The sequence below is a fragment of the Ochotona curzoniae genome, unplaced genomic scaffold, assembly GCF_017591425.1.
Source record: "Ochotona curzoniae isolate NIBS_2020 unplaced genomic scaffold, NIBS_Ocur_1.0 contig_1957, whole genome shotgun sequence".
NCBI classification, from domain to species: Eukaryota; Metazoa; Chordata; class Mammalia; order Lagomorpha; family Ochotonidae; genus Ochotona; species Ochotona curzoniae.
Window position 1 is genome coordinate 105,698 of NW_024465270.1, and position 21,168 is coordinate 126,865.

General features: G+C 42.9%; 1 long non-coding RNA gene and 1 pseudogene across 1 annotated transcript; one reads left to right on the forward strand and one right to left on the reverse strand.

The window, feature by feature from the left end:
* Positions 1-1,276: 1,276 nt before the first annotated feature.
* Positions 1,277-8,031, reverse strand: LOC121149467. Its single transcript, XR_005882660.1, has 7 exons — positions 7,475-8,031; positions 5,840-5,942; positions 5,344-5,558; positions 4,448-4,505; positions 3,741-3,803; positions 2,951-3,138; positions 1,277-1,804 (listed from the first exon to the last, which is right to left on the reverse strand). It is a non-coding gene; the product is annotated as an uncharacterized LOC121149467 (long non-coding RNA).
* A 556-nt stretch (positions 8,032-8,587) lies between these two features.
* LOC121149457 lies at positions 8,588-12,323 on the forward strand (annotated as a pseudogene).
* Positions 12,324-21,168: the final 8,845 nt, after the last annotated feature.

A 21,168-nucleotide genomic window follows, 5' to 3' on the forward strand; every position in this document is an offset into this window, starting at 1 on the left:
AGTGATCAAACATTGGAAAGCAGTGTTCTTTGGAAAGCTGAGGATCGTTTTGGTTAGGTACGACAACTAGAAAGGAGAGTTTTTTTCACAGCAGAAGACAATTTGGATGTACAGGACATTTCTGGAAAGGAGAGCAGATTTTACAACTGTTGGAAAAATTGGTGAAGCTTGAAATTGTTGAATGGAGAGCTGTTCTTTGTCACACAGTATGGTTTTGCTTAACATTTAAAGGGTTGGAAGGAGTGTCCTTTAGGATGGTTGTAGAAAATTTTGGTCAAGGTCAAATTGCTTGAAAGAAAGGAGAGCTGTTATCAGGCAGCAAATAATTTTCATGAATGAAGTTAAATTTGGGAGAGCAGAGGTTTCCATAGCTGTAGGAAGTTTTGGTTATGGTTGACATTCTAGAAAGGAAAGTTGCATTTTGTGCGAGATGATGATTAGGATTAACACTACAATTGTTCAAATGAGCTTCTTTTCCATAGTCAAAGACCATTTTGGTTAAGCTGAATCTTCTAGAGACCAGAGTTCTTTTGCTGGCATATGACAATAATAATTCATATGAAAATTCTGAGAAAGAAATGTACTTTTTCACGAATGGAGACAATTTGGAATACATTTCAAATTCTCGTTTGAGAATTGGTCTTATTTTTTGTAGTGTAAAAATATTGGTTAGCATTAACATTTTGAAAGCAAATATTGTTGTTCAAAGCACTTTACCAGCCAATCTAAGACTCATGCTAGTATTGATTCCAAACAAATGCCAGAAATGAACAAAATATCTGAATGACCACAGGCATTGGTGTCTGATAAATTCTAAAGTCGTCAGAGGAAGACAAATGCAGAATGAGATGCTGTATATTCTCAGTTGAACACTCCCGTGGTTTCTTCATCACGGACACCACGGTGTGACTTCCCAAAGGACACATCTGTTAGTCTCCTGCCTAACCAACTGACAACAACGATGGACACACTGAACTCTCTGCCTCCACATGGGCTGGGGTAGAAGCACCTGGGACTAAGGATGGAGTGTTCTTGCTTAACTGTCTCACCTGAAAGGAATCATGAAGAATTATGCTTGAAAAGTCCAGAATATAAACCACTGAGCCAGAAATTTGACCTGTCATGACCATCAATGCAACAAAAAAGGGAGGAAGTGCATTTGTTTCAGTAGTCACTAAAAGCACCACAGCAGTCAATTTTCATATTTTGTTTAAGTCCAAAATAGCCTTCTCTCCTCTTTTTGTTGCATTATTCCTTGAAGGAGACATGTCAAGTCAAATGTCTCAATCAATGGTCTATATTCTCCTGTTTTCAGGTCATCTCCTCATGATTCCCTCCAGGTAAACCTTTTCATCAAGAGCACTGCATCCTTATTCCTGACTGCTCCTGCAGCATCCCATGTGGAGACAGCGCATGTCCAGTGGGGCTGTTGTCACAGTGCAGCTGGTCTTGATGCTGCTTCTTGGCAGGATGGCAATGAGAGTTAAAGACTCCCAACAGTCTGAGGCTCTGGGCCTTGGTCTGCTTAGGTGTTTAACCAGGTGGAGGCTGATGGACTCTGATGGCCTTCCTCCAACCTGCCTGTGGGAATATCAATTGCTAAGTGTGGAATGTGATATTGAAATTCATTTCTATTGTTCTGTTTGCATTGATGTTTTGTGTATTTTTTTTTTCTCTTTGACTGTTGTAGCGCATTTGGGCATATATATCTGCAATATTTTTTATATTTTTTCTTTGACTGTTGCAGCACATTTGGGTATATATCTTTGCAGTATCCTTTCATAACTGCAGCAATCTTTGGTATCTGAGAGAAAAAGAGAAAAACCAAATGAGAATCTTCTGCAGGTACTATGAGATGGGCATTTTGTCAGTGTGACTGAGGCCAGGCAAGGAAGTGAGCTCTAGGGGAGAGGAGAATACAAACTTGGTTTCAGCTCCACCTCCTAGTCTCTGAGGGCCGTGTGGACAAGCCATGGCAGAAACCGAAGACAAGAAAGTCAGCAGGGACTGGAGACACCATCCAAGCTCCTTTCTGACTTTAGGGAAAGAGGAGGATGGAGCTGATATTACTCAGGGCCACATGGTGTGCTAATGATAATCTAGTGTTTGCACATCGGCTGTATGTAGGTCACTTCCATAAAGCTTGGAGGAAGGATATAATCTGAAGGATATTATCTGCCTACCATGAAGTAGGCAATTTTCAGAGACCCTAATAACCATGCTTGTGTGTTTTCAACCTCCTCCAAATGTGCCTCAGAATGAAAGAAAAGGTGAGATTCAAACGGAATCAAGAGAGTAGGAAATATAACCCTGGCCCAGCATTCTCTCCTAAATCCTTGCAGTTGATTCTACAAATGCTTATGCCTTGTGGTGTTTCTAGGAATACTCTCAATAGCCAGAACCAGGAAGTTCTGTGGAGTAAAGGGTTGGTTTTCAGATTGAACAGAGTCAACCTACAACATTTTTGTTTCTCTGGACTTTACTTCTGCTTCCTATCTATAACAAAGTGCCTGCCTGTGGGATACTTCCAAAAGGAGGCCCAGAGGGAACACTCGTGGGTAAGTGATTTCTGAAGTCAATGCCTTCAGAGGAATGAGACAATGGAGCTGAGGACCAGGGAAGGGAGAGTAAAGGAAAAGGAAGTGTATGATTGTAGACGAGATGATAATGTTTCACTTCTCAGGCTGCTATGTGGATGAAAATGAGCACTAGTGGGGCTGGTTGTGGCCTGGAGTTGCAGAGGAACTTCTGGCCTCGGAATTGAGAAGACAGCAGAGGTCAAGGTGACAACAGGAGATGTAGAGAAAGGGGCTGGCAGAGTGGCAGCCTATGGGCCACTGGGGTAAGTCCAGAGAGAGGTTGCATCAGCTGATGGAGACAGCAGAGAGAAGGAGGAGCAATGTACTAAGGGCATTACTACCAGTGAATCTAAGAACAAAGGACTGATTACCTCTGCATCCTAGGTTGGAAGACTGGGATTCTGCACGATGCTTTCCACTTTCCTTGATTGCAGCTTTCCTTTCATCATCAGGTGGTCAAAGACACGACACTCGTGGCTGCTAGTGTGTGAGCGTTCATGAGCATCACCCTGCAGGTTGCGAGGAATCTTCAATAGAAAGGGAGCATCCAATCACAGTTCTGAAAAGAAAACTGCAGCCCTCAGACCCATTGGTGTGCATGTCCTATCTGAAGTGATATTGGTCCAAGTTAGTAATATTGACATACAAAGCTGAGGGTATTTCTTCAAGAATAGGCTCAGTGGAAGTTCCACTTCCACCTTCCAGCCAGGGCAGGCACAGCCGTGAGGTGTTACAATGCCTGCTCTTTGCTCCTGGCTGCTGCTCTCACCAGCCCCTGCATACAACCTCCTTCTCAACTTGCTTGTTCACTTTTCCTTACACATGCCCTGGTATTTTGTTTCTGTTCTATCAGATTGTCAGCATCTGCATTCAAGCAATCTCTTGGTCTCATCCTGTCCTGGGTTCACTCCATCAATGGTGTCACTAGTGTGAAGACCTCCAAATTCTCCCCTGACTTGTTCCTTCTCCATTGTTAAAACTCTCTGTATGCCTCTTGCATGATTTCCTCCTCACTCAACCTGGAAGGGGACTGTGCCCTGCTCTGGTGAATGTCCATTGCATGGATAAAATTGACACCTGAATTCCGGATTATCAAGCAGAAAACATGCAGAGAGAGTCTTTAAATTCATGGACATAATGTGATGATAAGGTGGGAAATACCTCTTAGCTGATGAATCTAATAGGACATCATTCACTTGCCTCTCAGGCTGCTCACTGTTGACACTATAGACATGGGGAAGAGCAGAAGACACAATCAGAATTTGCTAGGTTGGATACCCGAACTTTCCAGAGTGGAACAGGAGTAAAGCTAGTGATGATGACATTGACAAAGATGAGTGAGAGCATCCACAAAGTCCTTCCAAGTGTGATTCTGACTCAGAATTTTGAGTTCTGCCTGTTGTATCTCTTTAGGCACCTGACTGACAGGCATGGTCGAGTGACCACAGGCCCCTGTGTTGCTAGAGATGTTAGAGTCACAGTGATGTCCAGGTCTCTCACTCCACCCTTGAGGAGGCGGCAACAGCAACCTTGCCTGTTGGCTTTCCCAGCAATGAGCACCTGCTGACAAGCTAAGGTGAACCATACAGAAGAAAGCCATGCACCTGACTCAGTGTGTAAACTTCACCGAAGGTAGTGAGAATGACTGCAGTGTGAGGGCCTGGATAGGTCACTCAGGGCCAGGCAGAAGGCACCAACTCCAGAGAGCACAGAGGCTGTAGACGTGCAGAGGGAATGAAGCAGTTTTGGCGAGCAGATTGTCTGCATGCTCCCCAAGGAATGTGGATACCTCTGAACCCACAGCAGTTCCTTCCCAGAACCTCTCACATTTCACCTGTCCATGACTCCTCCTGTTCCCTGTGTGTTACCTGAGGGCCAGAAATGCCAGGGATCATTGTTCTTGCTCTTTCAGATGGTCATGAACATCTACAAACAAATTCAGAAACAGTCACTCACACACTGGACAGTTGCAGTTCCACCTAGAGGAGCACAATGGCTGTGACCAGAGAAGGCTCCACGTTTGTCTCTGAACAAGCATACTCACTGTCACTCTCATCCTTCAGCACAGTCACATCATCTGATACATCCTGCAGCTCCTTGCCATGGAACTGGGTGAGTCTTTCAAAGGGGCACAAGGTGCCATCCTAAGAAATATTTCTCTAGCCCTGTTCTCGGTTGCTGCTCTATCCCCCTTCCCATCACACAGCTGGGTCCCAGGCTCATAGCTCAATATTCCCACATGCCTCTCAGGGAAAACCTACTCCTGGTTCCTGAAAGAAAGAATTGCCCTGACCCACAAAGTGCCCATCCAACTCTCCATTCTGCTATGCACACCCCCACAGACCTGTGTCTGCTCAGTCATGGTTGTACAGCATCCAACATCTCACCTCAGATCCCACCCCATCTATCTCTCAGCCAGCCCCAGAGAGTGACTTCTGTCTGCTTATAGCACATTCACAAATACTTCCAGTTTGACTGCTACAACTGTTATGCAGCATGTTTTTAACCATTGAGGAGATGACAGACCAGAAATGCAGGCAGAGGAAGTCACTGAATGCCTTCTCTGAAGTCAGTGTGAGCACAGACCTGGGAGCCCTCCTGGTTAGCCCAGGTCCCTTCCCTGCGAGGAAGCTCCTCCTGTCACAGCCTCCTCTGAGGACACTGCTGACTTTCCAATGCTATCCTCCCCTCAGGAAAAAAAGAAGAGGGTGGAGTTCCCCAGCCTCTGTCCTAGCAGGTCTTCCCTCCTTTCCTCGGACAGTACCTTGGCTGAGCTTGTGGGCACGGTGCTCTGCCAGATGATGTCCCTGAGAAAGTCGATCCCAGAGGCCCTGGTTCAGGCAGCTCTCAGGGCTGTCCACTGTGAGCAGATCTTTGAGATGCTGAAGGAGTAAGATGGAGGCATCTCTCTGTTCCTGTAGCTTCTGCTTTAGTTGTCTCAGTTGTCTTGTGTGAGGATGGAGTGAGATATTGAATTCCCTAATGTGGAATAGAAGGGAAGATTCACAGTTGGAAGTCAGTGGAGGACTGGCTGTTAGGCCTTCAAAAGAATGTGCAGAAATTTCTTTCTCCTGGGAAAAAGAAGGGGGTTGTACATAGTGATCTCCCCTCTGTTCACACTCCATATGGCCCTAACAGAACCAGAAAACTACAGCAATTGGGAAAAAGTCACTTTGGGAGAGAGTGTAGCTCTGTCAGCTCCATTGGCTACACTGCCCACCCCAGAGATTCCTCAGCTTGAACCTGCTGCCTGTCCTTACCTCAGCCTCTTGGTGACAGGTGGGCTCTCTGCCAGCTGCTCCTCCTCACATTGGATGTTCTCCCCCAGCACAGGCTGCATGATGACTTTGCACAGCTCACATTCTGAGAAAACACAGACCCACCTGACTCAATGAGTGTTGCACATGCTGCTGAGGTCCTGGCCATGGAACCAGGGTCCATCCTAGCTTGGACATACACTGCTAACAAACTTCCATGTCTGTTTCTCACTGACCCAAGTATATAGAATTAGTAGATCACCTGGAGAAGATGAGCAAATGGAAGCTTAAAGTCCAGGAAGAAACTACCTAGCATGACACAAAGGATGTTTGTCAGAGCCAACCCTAACCCTTACAGTGAGAATGTGAGACTTGGGCCTCTTCACCAGCTTAACACATTGCAATTCAAATGCTGAGCTTGGGCATGAGGCTCCTGGCAAACACCAGAGGATGATACCGGTGAAGGGCCTGTGTGCAAACATTGCAAAATACATACACCAAAATATCAAAGACAAAGCAAAACCCATGTGTATACACAAATATATTATGTCTTTAGACCACACATGTCTGAAAGAAACAATACATTGATTGATTTCCTATCAAAATCCAACATGTGTCAGACACTATTCAACGCTATCCACAGGAAGTGCCCCATTAATTCTGTATGACATCATGAATTCACTCTGGCTCAGAGAGGTGGGTGCTGCTCTATAAGATATAGAGACAGGAACACACTGAGACACAGAGGAGATGGAAACCTGGCCAGAGAGCAGGAGACCAGCCAGCACTCCTGCTCTCTGCACAGTGTTAGCATAGAAAAGAATCCCATTGTTACCTGCATTTTCTTCACCTCCAAAACCATTCACATGTGAGATTTTGAAAATAGATTATTAGTCAAACAGAGCTTATCTCTACTCAGAATACATTTCTTCATTTACTTTTTCCATATTCTGATTCAAACCTAGTAATGAATCTATTCCCTCAAGAGTTCTTCTTGTAAGAAAACTGTAGGAATGACTCTGGCTGACTCGTAATTAGACAGATGCCACTATCCACCTGTTGTGCATGCCCTTGTGTTCCTGGGAATCAAGGTGGACCCTGACATGCTCTCCATCCTGCATCCCCAAAGTGTCTTCACTAATGTAGAAACAGAGGATGTTGAGAGAGTGTGTTAAGTCCCAGAAGCACACCCTCAAACAAGGGCTGCACTGACATTGAAGGGATCCGAAGACAAACCTGGGCTCCAGGAGGAGGACTTCCCCAACCATGCTGTTTGCACATCATCAATGTTTTTACCTCTGTGTGTCAGAGAAGATCAAACTTTCATTTTATTTTCAAACTGAAATCATGTGCCGATTACCCAAGTTTCCATTAGTGTCACAAGCTCAGTGTTGTGCCATTTGTTCTTCCAATATTGAACAGACTGCCATGAAGACCACCATGATATTACATGTCTACACAATCTCCTGCAGTACACAGAGGATCCCAACACAAGAGCATTCCACCTGTTCCTCCGATAAACAAGCTCCTTTGTGTCTGTACTAGGATTCAGTAGCAGGGATTTTAACCCAAGCTCTAACCTACACCTCATCTCATCTCTCAGAAGAAATACAATCACCCATCCTCTCCAGAACTTACGGTGTTTTGTAGCTGCTTGTCCAGGGCATAGGCAGTAGGCTCAGATGGAAGAAGCTTTTCCTTGAGATCTTCAAGCTCCTGTAGAGTGTTGGCCAGCTAGCAGGACAAGATCTGGTGTTCTAGGAGGTTCATTTCTATCCCTGGAGCTGTTGGAGCACTGGAACATGCTGCCATGCTGATGGTTCTGGCAGTCATTAATCCAGGATCTAGGTTTAGAGAAAACAGCACATGATGTTTCAAACAAACAAAGTCAAAGAGCTTAATTAAGAAGGAGTCATGGATGACAATAGCTGTCACCCTTAACTTACTGTAGAGAATCACTTTGTGCCCTTCAATAAATGAGAGTTCTTAATCAGATAAACAAGGATGAAGTTGCCAGAGCCCTAAGCGAATGCCACTGCCTGTGGTGATGTTTCTGAGGGTGGGAGGAAGGGTCCAGTGGCAGGTAACAATCTGGAGTTGCCATAGCAGTATCAGAATGTGGAGGGTGTCATGGCCTCTTAAAGAGCCCCGCTCTTCATTTGGTCAAGCTTGGATGATGCAGAATGCTTCCTGCACCCTTTCTGAAATCACCACTGATGGAACCATCTTCTCTTCTCCATTTTTATTAGTTTATATGCTTTAGCTGAATATAGAGTCACAATTCTTTCCTCAAACTTCATTGACATTCAATGTGTCACAGAAAGTATTTCTCAAAAAAATGTCACTTTCCTCTGTCACTTTACCATTCTTTAAGGTTATAACATATCCTATATATTTTTTCAGAATTAGAAATATGTTTTTTTTTCAGAAAGAGAGAATGAAGGAATTTGCCATAGTGGTTAAGATGTATCCCAGGACACCTGCATCCCAGATCAAAGTGCCTGGAATCACATGTCAGCTTTATTTCCACTTCAAATTTCTGCTGCTGCCAACATGGGAAGTAGCAGATGATGGCTCCCGTAGCCACCTGTGTGGGCCACCCAGACTGGGTCCCCTCCTTCTGTGCTGGCCGGTCCACAACCAGGCATTGTGGTTATCCGGGGAGTGCTGAGTGTGTGATAGATCTTTCCAATTGTCTTCAAGCAAATAAAGCACATCATGCAATTTAAATATTTCCATTTAATAAAAAGCATGTCAAAGGTCAGAAATTCCTTCTACTCTTTTGATACCATAAGACCATGGTAACCAGTGTTGCTTCAAGGTGAAGGTCGAAAAACATAGAACTCTAACCAGGTTACTCTCATGCATAATAGAGTGGCATGCACTGAGAGCATCTTCTGTAGCAAGCATAGCTATGTTAGCAAACAGGAACCACCAGGACGAAAACTTACACTCGTATTCCATGCTGGTGTTACAAGTTGTGGTTTAATTTGCTGTGCTCAGTGCTAGCTTCAGACAAATCTTTGAAAATCCCTAGATGAAACGACTGAGTCCAGGACTACTCTTATGGATTTTTTCTTATAGTTGTTACATTAATTGACTGATTTTGAGCCTACTGAAAATGTATAGGTCGAGGTTCAAGTCTAAATTAGGATTCAGCCTTCACAATGCAATTCATTCTTCTTGTTTGACTTTGTGTGTGTGTGTGTTTAAAGTTTATTTATTTTTATTGGAAAGGTGATATACAGAGGAGCAGATAGAGAGGAAGATCTCCCGTCTGATGGTTCACTCCCCAAGCAGCCACAATGACTGGAACTGAACCAATCTGATGCCAGGAGCCAGGAGCTCCTCCAGGTCTCCCACATGGGTGCAGGGTCAAAAGGCTCTGGGCCATCCTCTGCTGCTTTCCCAGGACACAAGCAGGGAGCAGGATGGGAAGCGGGGTGGCTGGGATTAGAACCGGCACCCATATGGGATCCTGGCATGTGTGAGACCAAGACTTCAACCACTATGCTATCCCGCCGGGCCCTGAATTTGTGTTTTGACTGGATAAGAAAGCTATGGTTCAATTACTCCATGGAATACTACTCAGCTATTAAAGAAACAACAAACAGACAAAAAATGAAATGCAGCCTTTTGTAGCCAAATGGGCCCAACTTGAAACCATTATGGCTAAGAGAAATGAGCAAAAAAGGTTAGATAACATGTTTGCCTTAATTTAACCTGAAATGATGTTAATCCGAAAAACAGTACCTGTAAACTCTAATATTATTTCAGCCCCAAACAGCCTGTATCTCATGCAATAAGATATTGTGATGTAACCAATGAATCAACAATCAATGTGAGTCAGACTCTTTATGATCTACATCAAAAAATGGTAAAACTTAATATAGTTTTAACACCCTATGCTACTCAGAAATGGGGCGGGAGAGCAGAGAAATCTTCCTTCTCCTTAGAATGTGTGAGGAAAACGTGAAGTATAACCTATCAAGATCATAACAGGTAACTTATAGACAACAGATTCAAATCAGCATTAGACAATAGGAAAACTGCAAAGACATAAGGGAGAATCAAGAGCAATCCTAACAACCTCTTAAAAGGAGATCATATGCACAGAGCAGGGGGGGACCCCAGATTGGAGCAGGGGGACAGGAGGAGGCTAGTATCCCAACACTGGAGACTCCCGGATCCTCACCAAGGATTAGCAGTACAGGCACCAAGGACTATATCCCAACTGCCAAGGAGACCACAGGGAATTGGAGTGCCTTTGGAGGCTGAAAACTCTGAGACATCCACCCTCTTTTGGACCTACCACATGGGATGAAAGAAGCCCAAATCCTTCCTTGCAAGATCCAGGGTCTTCAGAACAACAGCCAGGAACTCTGAGTGGTCCGCATGAACAGAACAGTTAACTTCCTTTGGGACTAGGGAGAGGAGCTTTCTCTTGTCCTTACTTAGTTCCAACTTTGGATCCCCACCCTCTCTTGCACAGACCATCAGGGTCACTCTGGAGCACCCCTGCCAAAACACACACACACACACACACACACACACACACACACACACACACACACACTAGAATAGATAGACGGATAGCAACAAGGAAAGCTTATAACCAAACAGGAAATGGTCAGCATGGACTCACACATACTTTCCTAGTTAGGACACAAAGACTAGTTACTCCTCACTAAGGTATTGAAGATTTCTCTGCACACCCCTCCTAAAACTGTTCTATACCTCAATTGTTGACATATGCCTTGTGAGAGATATAACCCAGTTTAGACTATCCTAAAATCTCCCAAGTTCAGTAGAATGAGGCTTCAACACTATAAATTGCTAAATACTAAAATGGAAATAGAAATGAGACAGCTGAATAGTACCCTATAGCTATTTTAACGTGGATAGAAGCCGGTAGTTAATATACTAAAACTGAAATGTCAATAAAGTAGTCACAGAATGTGGTTAAGAACTTGTAGTTTTTTAATATAGTGGTTACTCAACACCATGTCCATTAATTCCATAATGTTGTAAATTGTTGTTGATGTTATGTTGTGGCTTTAAATTGATCGGGATGATATTCTGCCAGCCCTGCCTGCAGACCAGAGGAGGTCTCCACAAGAAACCATTGAAATTATCTGGAGAATAAGATGTTGGACTCTTTGCTTGGTATATGTTTCAAACAAAACAATCTTGACTGAATTTGAACTGTAACACGGCAACAAAGTGGAGTAATCTACCATGGGGGGAAGGTACAGGGAGGGGTTGGGGAATTTCCAGAGCCTGTGAGACAGTGTCACACAATGCAATGTAATTAATAAAGTATCTATATATATATATATATATATAAAGTATCTATATATATATATAGATACTATATAGTATATATAGTGTATATACTATATATATATAGTGTATATACTATATATATATGTATGTAAAAAAAAAAAGAAACTGATTGCTCAAAAAAACTGCCATCAGAGATTACTGAAGGCATTGAATGCTGTCAAATCAACCATGCTGCCAAGGCCAAATACCTCTGCATAATGTGTTATAGTTCCATCAGCTATTTAAAGAATGGTGAACATGACAATTGTGACTTAGAAACAAGAGATGGATTATCACTTCTTTTGAGAGGATTTGAGACTGTTAACAATCCCAGCATGGCTGCCTCAGGGTATACTATTAAACAAAATAATTGATGAAAAAAATCCGAGCAGCCTTAAGGTCATTGTCCCCTTGCATAGGAAAGCATTAATGAAGGCCTTTATAGACCACCTCTTCACTGATGTTTCCAATTTTGAGTTTGAAGAGTTACAGATGACTTTGAAGGAGAGTTTGCAACAATCCCCTGAATATATCACCACAGCTCAAAAACGAGAAGAAATCCAGAATGAGATAGAAATGTAGCTGAGTAGTTTGTCAGCACTGAAGGCAGAATTAACTATTATCACATCTGCTTTGATCCCAGATATTTTCACACATACATTTACAACAAGAACAGCTCATTCAATCTCTTCAGTAGTTTCAGAAGGAAAGATCTCAAGGCAGTTGTTCAAAAAAATCCATGTAGATTGGCAAGTACTGTGGGATTTAATGTGAAGAAATTTTATTGGATTGACTGATCGTGCTAGTGACATCTGGATTGTGGGAAGAAGGAACCTGCATCTTACGATGGAATAACTACAAATCAGAGAGGAGTCACAATAGCAGCCCTTGGTGCTGATTGTATTCCATAGTTTTTGCAGATCCTGTCAAAAAAGCATGTGGAATTGCTCACGCTGGTTGGAAAGGTACTTTGTTAGGAGTAGCAATGGCCATGGTACATGCTATGATAACAGACTATGGCTGTCATTTGGAAGGTGTTATTGCTGTGCTGGGACCTTCAGTAGGACTTTGCCGTTTTACTCTTCCAAGGGAATCAGCAAATGAATTTCATAATCTTTATCCTGCATGTGTAAGATTGCTTGACTCACATTTCATAGACTGAAAAGATAAACAACTTTGGAAAAATGACAAACAACAGGCTGACGAACACCATGAGCCAGAACATAAAACTATAAAGTACATAACCTAATCTAGAGAAATAAGGGTGTGGGCAGGAGTTAAGTCTCCCAAAGTGGTTGGAAATAGATTAGTGAGGTTCTTGATCAAATATTTCAGGAGTCTGAGGTTTATTTTCCAGGCATCAAGTAATATGATTATATCAATGGAATGGATTCTGATTGTAAGAGATCAAAGCAGAGAGATTAAGATAGAAGCAGTCAGAAGGTTTCAAAAGCGAAATAATGAAGTCCTGATGAAAGCATTGGAGTTTAAAATGAAAAGCAACGTGGATAGATTAGAAAGACACTTTAGGCCCCAGCGGTATGGCCTAGCTGCTAAAGTCCTTGCCTTGAGCACGCGGGATCCCATATGGGCGCTGGTTCTCATTCCAGAAGCTCCACTTCCCATCCAGCTCCCTGCTTGTGGCCTGGGAAAGCAGTCGAGGATGGCCCAGATCCTTGGGACCCTGCACCCATGTGGGATACCCGGAAGAAGTTCCTTGGCTCCTGGCTTTGGACCAGCATAGCATTGGCCCTTGTGCTCACTGGGGAGTGAATCATCAGACAGAAGATCTTCCTCTCTGTTTCTCTTCCTCTCTGTATATCTGACTTTCCAATAAATAAATAAATCTTTAAAAAAAAGACACTTTATCAATCCAATCCCTTAACTAAATAACAAAAATAAAAGGTGAGGAAAAGAAACATCATCAATGACTCCATAATATTACCAAGGGTGACAACAAACATAAGAAGGTTTGGGAGAAGAGAGAAGGATGCATTTACAGACAATAAAATATATTCAGGACACGGCACAGTGGCCTAGCTGCTAAAGTCCTCACCTTGGACACGCTGAGATTCCATATGGGTACTAGTTCTAAATCCGGAGGTCCCTTGTCCCATACAGCTCCCTTTTTGTGGCCTGGGAGGGCAGTCGGGATGGCCCAAAGACTTTGGACTCTACACCCACGTGGGAGACCTGGAGGAAGTTCCTGGCTCCTGGCTTTGGAGTGGCACAGCACACCGGCCGTTGTGGTCACTTGGGAAGTGAATCATTGGACGAAGGATCTTTCTCTCTGTCTCTCCTCCTCTCTGTATGTCTGGCTTTGCAAAGAAAATATATAAATCTTAAAAAAAAACGGTATATTCAGATGGTTCAGTTTGGCCCATGGTTAGAAATACAGATGTAGAAATCGAGAGGAGACCTAAGACCAAGTCAGATTTAGACATTGATTATGCAAACTCAATGCCTCAGTCGTTTGAAAAAGGTTGGATCATAGAGGCAGAAACTAGGATGAGAAAAACATAAAGGAGATGCAAGGATGGAAGCTCGTATAGCACTCACATTTATAGATAAGAGGCTGAGCCAGTTAAAATGGCTAATCTTAGAAATATGACAAAATAGGTTAAAACCACTTTGAATAAGTCAATGTAAGTGTGGGAGGTACTCAAAAAGAATTTCCTTAGGTGTTAACTGTGTTGAAACAGTTCTACTGGCAATGGTAATGGTGGCTGGGACAAATTCAAGTGCTGTAAGGAAAAGAATGCTTGTCTATTGATTCCTGGACAGGATTTTCTTTGGAGAAAAAAAAAAAAAAGCTGAGGACTGTATTGGAGGGGTATTTCTGGATGAATAGTTGAGTTCGTTTACAGGCTAAGACAGAAATGCTAAATTATGTTTCATTTAGACAAATGTGAAGTTATGTTTCTTTTCAGAAAAAAACTATATTTTAATGTCAGGTGTCATTTTGCATCATCATATGTCTATGATAAGACTTAATTTGCAGATTAAGCCCAGTAAGAGATGAACAATGACAACAAATACTACAATAGAATAGTTATAATAATGCTCTATAATAAATGGAGTTCAAGTTATTCAGCACCTTTGAGTTGTTTATTCCTGCAATTTTTTTATTTGTTGTTTTCTGATGGTGATTGTTCCTAAGAAACTGGAAAGTGAAATGCAGATCATGGGGGAATTGCTAAGCCATCCTGACCACACTGGACCCTTGACCCTGCTGGTCTAACAGAAACACTGCCTCCTCAAGTGCTGACACATCACGTGTACTCAGGGGCCTCGTGACTGCTCGGCTGGCGGCTCCTTGGCTCCCCACTTCTGCTCTGAGCCAATCTCCCACCTTTTCTCTTGATTTCATGTTTTCCCGTTCTCCATTTCCAGATTGTTTTAGCTTGCTTTATTTCGTGTTTTGGCTCCAATAATGTCAGATGCATACTGCTGGAAAGAATGAGAGTCTGCATGAAAAATCAAGGATTTTTTCCAACAAACAGATTTAGCTGTTGTGAAAGCCTGATGCATGTAAGTTATATAACTTTCTCACAGGATTCAGTCTCACATACCTTCAGTCAAATTTCAACAATACAGATTCTATATGATTATCAACTATATCTGAAAACACAGAATACCTGAATAAACATGGAAGAATAGCTGCTGATAGCTAACGGGCTTCAGTGATGAGTTAAAGCATGTATTGCCATACTGATAGAGAAAGGCAAATAAGGGCGTGGTTTATTACGTAAATCATGATGCTTTTTATTGTTTTTCCTACAATAGGCTTAAGATATAAAGCTTATTCATATTTAAGATTTAGAAGGCGTTTCCTTTATTACAGTCACGGTTTGTTGCAAGTGCACCACACGTGAGACCCAGCTGTCTTCATATTATAGTCCCTAGCCTGGCTGACTTAGGGCTTGGTAGTCACCATCCCAGCTTTTAAACAAAGCTAACTAATTTTCTAAATTGTTCATTTATTTGAGAAATAGGTGGGAGGACAAAGAGGGGCAGAGGGAAAGGATATTTTCTACCTGGTAGTTTACTCCTGAAATGACTGCAAAACCCTGTGCATGAGGCAGAAGTTCGCAGCCGGGAACTGAATCCAGGCCTCTCACATGGGCTCACCGTGGCAGAGCATCAGGTCCGTGAGCATCGCCTGCTTCTGCCCAGCGTGTGCCTGAGCGGGAAACTGCGGTTGAAAGCAGGACAAGGCTTGAAGCCCAGCTCTGTGGTATCTGGTATAGGCGCATGAGGTAGCGTCCTCACCACCGCTCTGAAAAAGCGCTCCCATCATTCCGATCTTAAATTCACATCCCAATGACTTCCGATGCACATGTCTAATCTGCAATCTTGACTTTTCCCCTGGAGTTCTGACGGCTACATCTACTTAAATGCTATTTTCATGGGTATTTATAAAGGGTGCTTAAATGTCATATGTCTGTGCTAGACTTTGAGGTTTTCTTCATTTCTTTTTTTTTTTTTATTGTTGCTTACATTGTATTATGTAGTACAGTTTTATAGGCGCTGGGGATTCCCCCCACCCCTCCCATACCCCTCCCCCCATGGTGGATTCCTCCACCTTGTTGCATAACCATAGTTCAAGTTCAGTTGAGATTCATTGCTTGCAAACACATGCCTAGCATAAAGTTCAGCGTCTTATTGTCCAGATAAGTTCAGTGGCCTCTTGGGGAGACCTTCTATGGTCTGAAGATAGGTCTAACAGAGTAAAGATCCGGTCAGTTAAAAGGTTTTCTTCATTTATTTTGGTAGCTGCTTTGTGGGAGCTTGAAGGCTGAGTCCCCAGTTTTTCGGGGGAAATGTATTTTTTGATACTTTTATCCTACTTGCTCATTATCCTGCTTCTTCTTCTGAAAGTCCATTTATTCAGATGTTCAGATTCCTAGGTGGATTTCATATAAATTTCTTATGTTTTAATTTTTTTTCCTGCAAACTCATTTCTGTTCTATTTCCTCCTTTTGTAATAACATCATGTTCTTGTTTAAAGGAGCCAATTCATATGGCCTGGGTCCTTGGGCTCGCCTGCGTGGTGGGTGCTAGGTCTGTGAGCACAGGGACAGGAGGTCAGGTGGGGCCTGGATCATCATTGGGCCCACCTGGGAAAACTTGTCCTCCTCAATGGCAAAGACAGAGCAGTGATTAGCAGGCCTGGAAACACATGGAGGATATGGCAGCCCACTGGGACCTGCAGAGGACGTCTGGTACCATAACAGAGGAAGGAGAACAGAGCAAATTGGACAAATACCCCAGCCAAATGATAATAGCAAAAATCTGGACGAATGGAGACTCTAAGGTTGAGTATGTCAGCCAAGGGACATGTCAAGGGTTTTCTCAACTGTGGATCCACGAGATTGACAACATTTTAGAACTATTGAAAGGACTTGGGCAGAACCCTCAGAGTGTGCACCGCATCAGGACTCTGGGTTGATATCACGAGGCCATTCTCCATCGCTCAGAGATATCGATGCATTACAACATACGTGCATAAAAATATTCAAAGAAAATGTAAAGAATTAAACAAGAAAGTGTAATAATCACAGGATTAGGACACCTCCCTTGGTGCAGAAGTGTTTGAACTGAGATCGAAAAGAGGAGTCACTTGGTAAAGAATGCAAGGAAGAAGTCATTGACAAGCTTGGGAGAAACGGCTGTGTGGGTCTCTCCCTACCTCTGGTTCTGACAGCTGGGTGAAAATCTGTCAGCCTAGGAGTATGTGCGCCACGGAAATCCACCAACACTACAGACAAGACATTCTTTTGGGAAGCTGGTTGATGACTAGCTGCCAGGACGCCCTTAGGGAAGTGCAAGTGTCTGTTGCACCTGTTGGAACCCAGACACTATGTTCAATACGGGGTGTATTATGTCACTTAATGCTCACACTAACCTGGATGCTAGAAATACTCCACGTCATTTCACAAACACAGGCTGAGACTTAGAAAGATCAAAATTCCCAAATACACAAAGGGAAAACGAATGCAACCACGGGTCTGTGCGTCTCTAAAGATCACACCTTTCCGTGCTCCTGTGACCTTGAGCAGCAGTCTCTGCTAAGCAAGCATTTCCAGGTTGAATCACGTGAAAACCATGTCAGAAGAGCCCCGGGAAATGGTTTCCTCGCTTGGAGAACATGACAGCCTACTTTCTGAAGTTAAACATTCTTTTTTCATGAACAGAACACATACCAAAGATTAAATTCTTTCATGAATTAGTAGGGAAACAGTACAACAGTATGGCTTGTTGGAAGATCACGTAAGGATAAGCATAGGGGAGTTGGTAAGGAAATGGTAGAAAATAAATATTGTGGGTTAGAACCAAACTGGTTAATAGATCACAGAGCAATACAATGTAATCTTTGAGCGGATCTCCTCTACTAGGCAGAAATAATTTGCAAGTTTATTGGAAATAGTTCTACGAGCCAACATAACTTCACAGACACTGCTTACTAGTTAACAGTAAATAGAAAAACCAGAAAATGATAACTTTTGCCTAAAAAAAAATGAGGTAATCTTTGAGAGGACTGTAAAATGATGATTGCATTTCCATGTTTCGCATCTTTTTTTTTTTAAAGCAGATTTGAGCCGGAAACCTTTGTTCTCACCCGCAGTGTCTGGGAGATAACGTTAGGGTGGAGTGGCAGTGTATTTTATGAGTCTGGCAAGTACAGGGACTCCGGAGTGAGGACCTTCAATCGTGGTTTCCTGTTCTAGAAGCTGTGGGATCTGAGGGGCATTATGACCCCTCTCTTTTTCAATTTTGCCACCTGTAAGATGAGGGCAACAACAAGAAAACTTATCTCAAAGGTCACCATGATGACTAAAGGAGTTATTATTTTTGAAGTGCCAAGATCAATAGAAAGAACTGTATGCAAATGTCACTTAGAAAATCTGCTAAAATGGAGTTTTCAAGATATCCCTGACTGATGCTTAGGGCTTTGTGTATTAAAGGGTAAACCCTAGTGGTTTTGAGGAAGGCAGAGCGTATTTTACTTTTTCTTTATTTATTTGAGAGAGATTCCATTTGCTGATTCCTTTCCGGAATGTCTATCATGGCTGGGGCTGGGTTGAGGCAAGACTGATCAGAGGGCAAAGCTGGGAGCCAGGAATGCAGCCCAGGTGTGGGAGTCAGGAACCAGATCATTTGAACCATCACTCTTGCCCCTCATAGTCTATGAGAGCAGGAAGATAAAGCCAGGAGGAGATGGAGTTAGAGAATGCAGGTCCTCCAGTGGGTGACTTAACCCAACACGTGCCCCTGTGGACCGTTTGTAAAGTTAGATGCTCTCTGTTTTCTCCTTTAGTCAATACTGGCTCAGGATGTGAGCGGGAAGAAGAGACTGCAGGAGAGAAAATGGCTGAGTAGAAGATCCACTCAATCTTAAACTGGGAAAAGCAAAGATAAAGAAATAGGGAAGAGGTCTGTGTGGCCAAATCCCATTCCGACCAAGCATTTTAGGGGCCAGCATTTTGGCATAGAGTGTCATGCCACCACCAGCAATATTATTAACTCATATCAGAGAACCAGTTTGTGTCCTGGATGCTCCACTACTGATCCAGCTTTGATTGCCAGGGAAATCGGAGGAAGATGGTTCACAAAATGTTATCACTCCTGGCTTTGAGTGTGCCCAGCCCTGGCTATTGCAGCTGTTTGGAGAGTAAACCAACAGATGGAGGATCTCTTTTTCTATCTCTGTTTTTATCTTGCGCTCTTTTTAAAGATGTATTCTATTTTTGTTGCAAAGGCAGAGCTACAGAGAGGAGGAGAGACAGAGATGAAGATCTTCTATGCGATGATTCACTCCCCCAAATGGCTGCAACCACTGGAACTGCTCCTATCTGAAGCTAGGAACTCAGAGCCTCTTCCGGGTCTCCCATGAGCGGTGCAAGGTCCCAAAGCTTTGAGCCGTCCTTGACTGCTTTCCCAAGCCACAGACAAATTGGGAAGCAGGGCCGCCAGGATTAGAATGGGTGCCCATATGGGATTCTGGCATGTTCAAGGTGAGGACTTTAGCTGCAAGACTCCTGTACCAGGTCCTGTCTTTCATTTTTACTTTCAAATAAATATGATAAATCTTTTATTTATTTTTGAAGGCATTTCAGAGAGTTGGGGATTCAGGAAAAGCTCCTTGAAAGCATCAATGGGTGTGAACTGATGTCTCCCCCCGACCTCAGTGGCAGAAGGCCAGGGATTGGAAGCAACAAAAGATGATAGACAGGTGCCAGAAAGCAAGAATGGGGATTTCCTTACAGAGATTGACGCTTGCCCACACTCCCCAAACAGCAGATGAATACATGGATACACACCACATATACTTTACCCAGGTGCCTAAGGAAAGGAAAGAAATTGCTGTGAATTAGCGAAGGTTGTATCCATCACAAATTGGGAGAATGTGGATAACAGTAGCAATATCAGAAATCACTGACCCGGTTAAGACAGACGTGTGGACCAACTGGTGCCTGCTTCTCTCTTACACACGCATACATGCACGCACACTGCACGAGTGTCCACTGAAAAGTGGAAATAACGCTCACCTAAGAGAGCAAAGCAAGGCTGTGTGTCCAGTTATTAGATTATTTAGCGACAGATGACAGCAGGCAAAAGAGCTCTATTTAGAAAGTGATACAGTTATGCAGAAAATTGGCCCTAAGGAGTTTTTCTGAAGACTTTTTCACTAATGTCACAGGCCTGTCCAGATGGGCTGGATTGTAGAGGGAAGATTCTAATCCTGAAACTACTCAAGTTGCAGCAGAAATGCATGCATTAGATGGCGCAGGATGGCCTGGAAGAGTAGACAAGAGAGAGAAAAATTTTTTTCTAATATCAACAAACTCAAAAATATTTATGAGAAAAGAAATTTGAATATGTACCTTTGATTGAGACACTTTATAATAAAAATTACTTGAGAGGAATATGAAGATTATAAACAGTGATGTAGCACCTAAGGGCTCATCTTTAGCACTGATGGTACGTACTTAAAAGAGAGAAATACTTAAGTCATTAACATAAAAAGTTTACCATATATTACTACTTTTGTACAGGCCCTCTGTGGCTGAAAAAAAGACTGTTTTCTGCAGTAGCCACAGTTGACCCAGACTGAAGCCAGGAGCCTGGAACTCTATCCAGGTGTCCCACAGGAAGAACAGGGATTCAGGGACCTGAGTCATCCCTTGATGATTCCTAGAGTGAGCTTCGGCAGCAAGTTGAGCCGGAAGTGGAGTAGTTGGGTCCTTAACCAGGAGCTGAGAAATGGCGTGAATCTCAAAGCAGTAGCTTACAGATGGTGATGAAGCCCTGCCCTTAAAGGCTGTTCTTGGTAAGGTAATACCTTGTGTCAATTTGTTACGGGTAACATTGTTATCTGTGCAGAGTAATGGTGCAGTAATGAAGTCAGTGAAAGTGGTGACTAGCACATGTTAGTGTAATTTTGGAACCATTGTGGACTCTACAAAAGCATTTGTAATGATTAGGTCTCAACCTGATAAAGAGCCAGGTAAAAGGGGGAAATCTGTTACCATAATAATTTTTAAAAATTATTATTTACTTTCTTTTTTCTTTTTTTTGAAAATTGTTGTTTTATTAATTACATTGCATTATGTGACACAGTTTCATAGGCTCTGGGATTCCCCCAACCCCTCCCCGTACCCTCCACCCATAGTGGATTACTCCACTTTGTTGCCGTATTACAGTTCAAATTCAGTCAAGATTCTTTTGTTGGAAGTGTATAGCAAGCAAAGAGTCCAACATCTTATTGTCCAGGTAAATTCAACGGTTTCCTGAGGAGACCATCTCTGGTCTGCAGGCATGGCTAGCAGAATATCATCCTGATCAATTTAAAGCCACAACATAACATCAACAACCATTTACAACATTATGGAATTAATGGACATGGTATTGGGTAACCAATATGTTAAAAAAAAATGCAAGTTCTTAACCACATCCTGTGACTACTTCATTGACATTTCAATTTTGGTTTATATACTACCGGC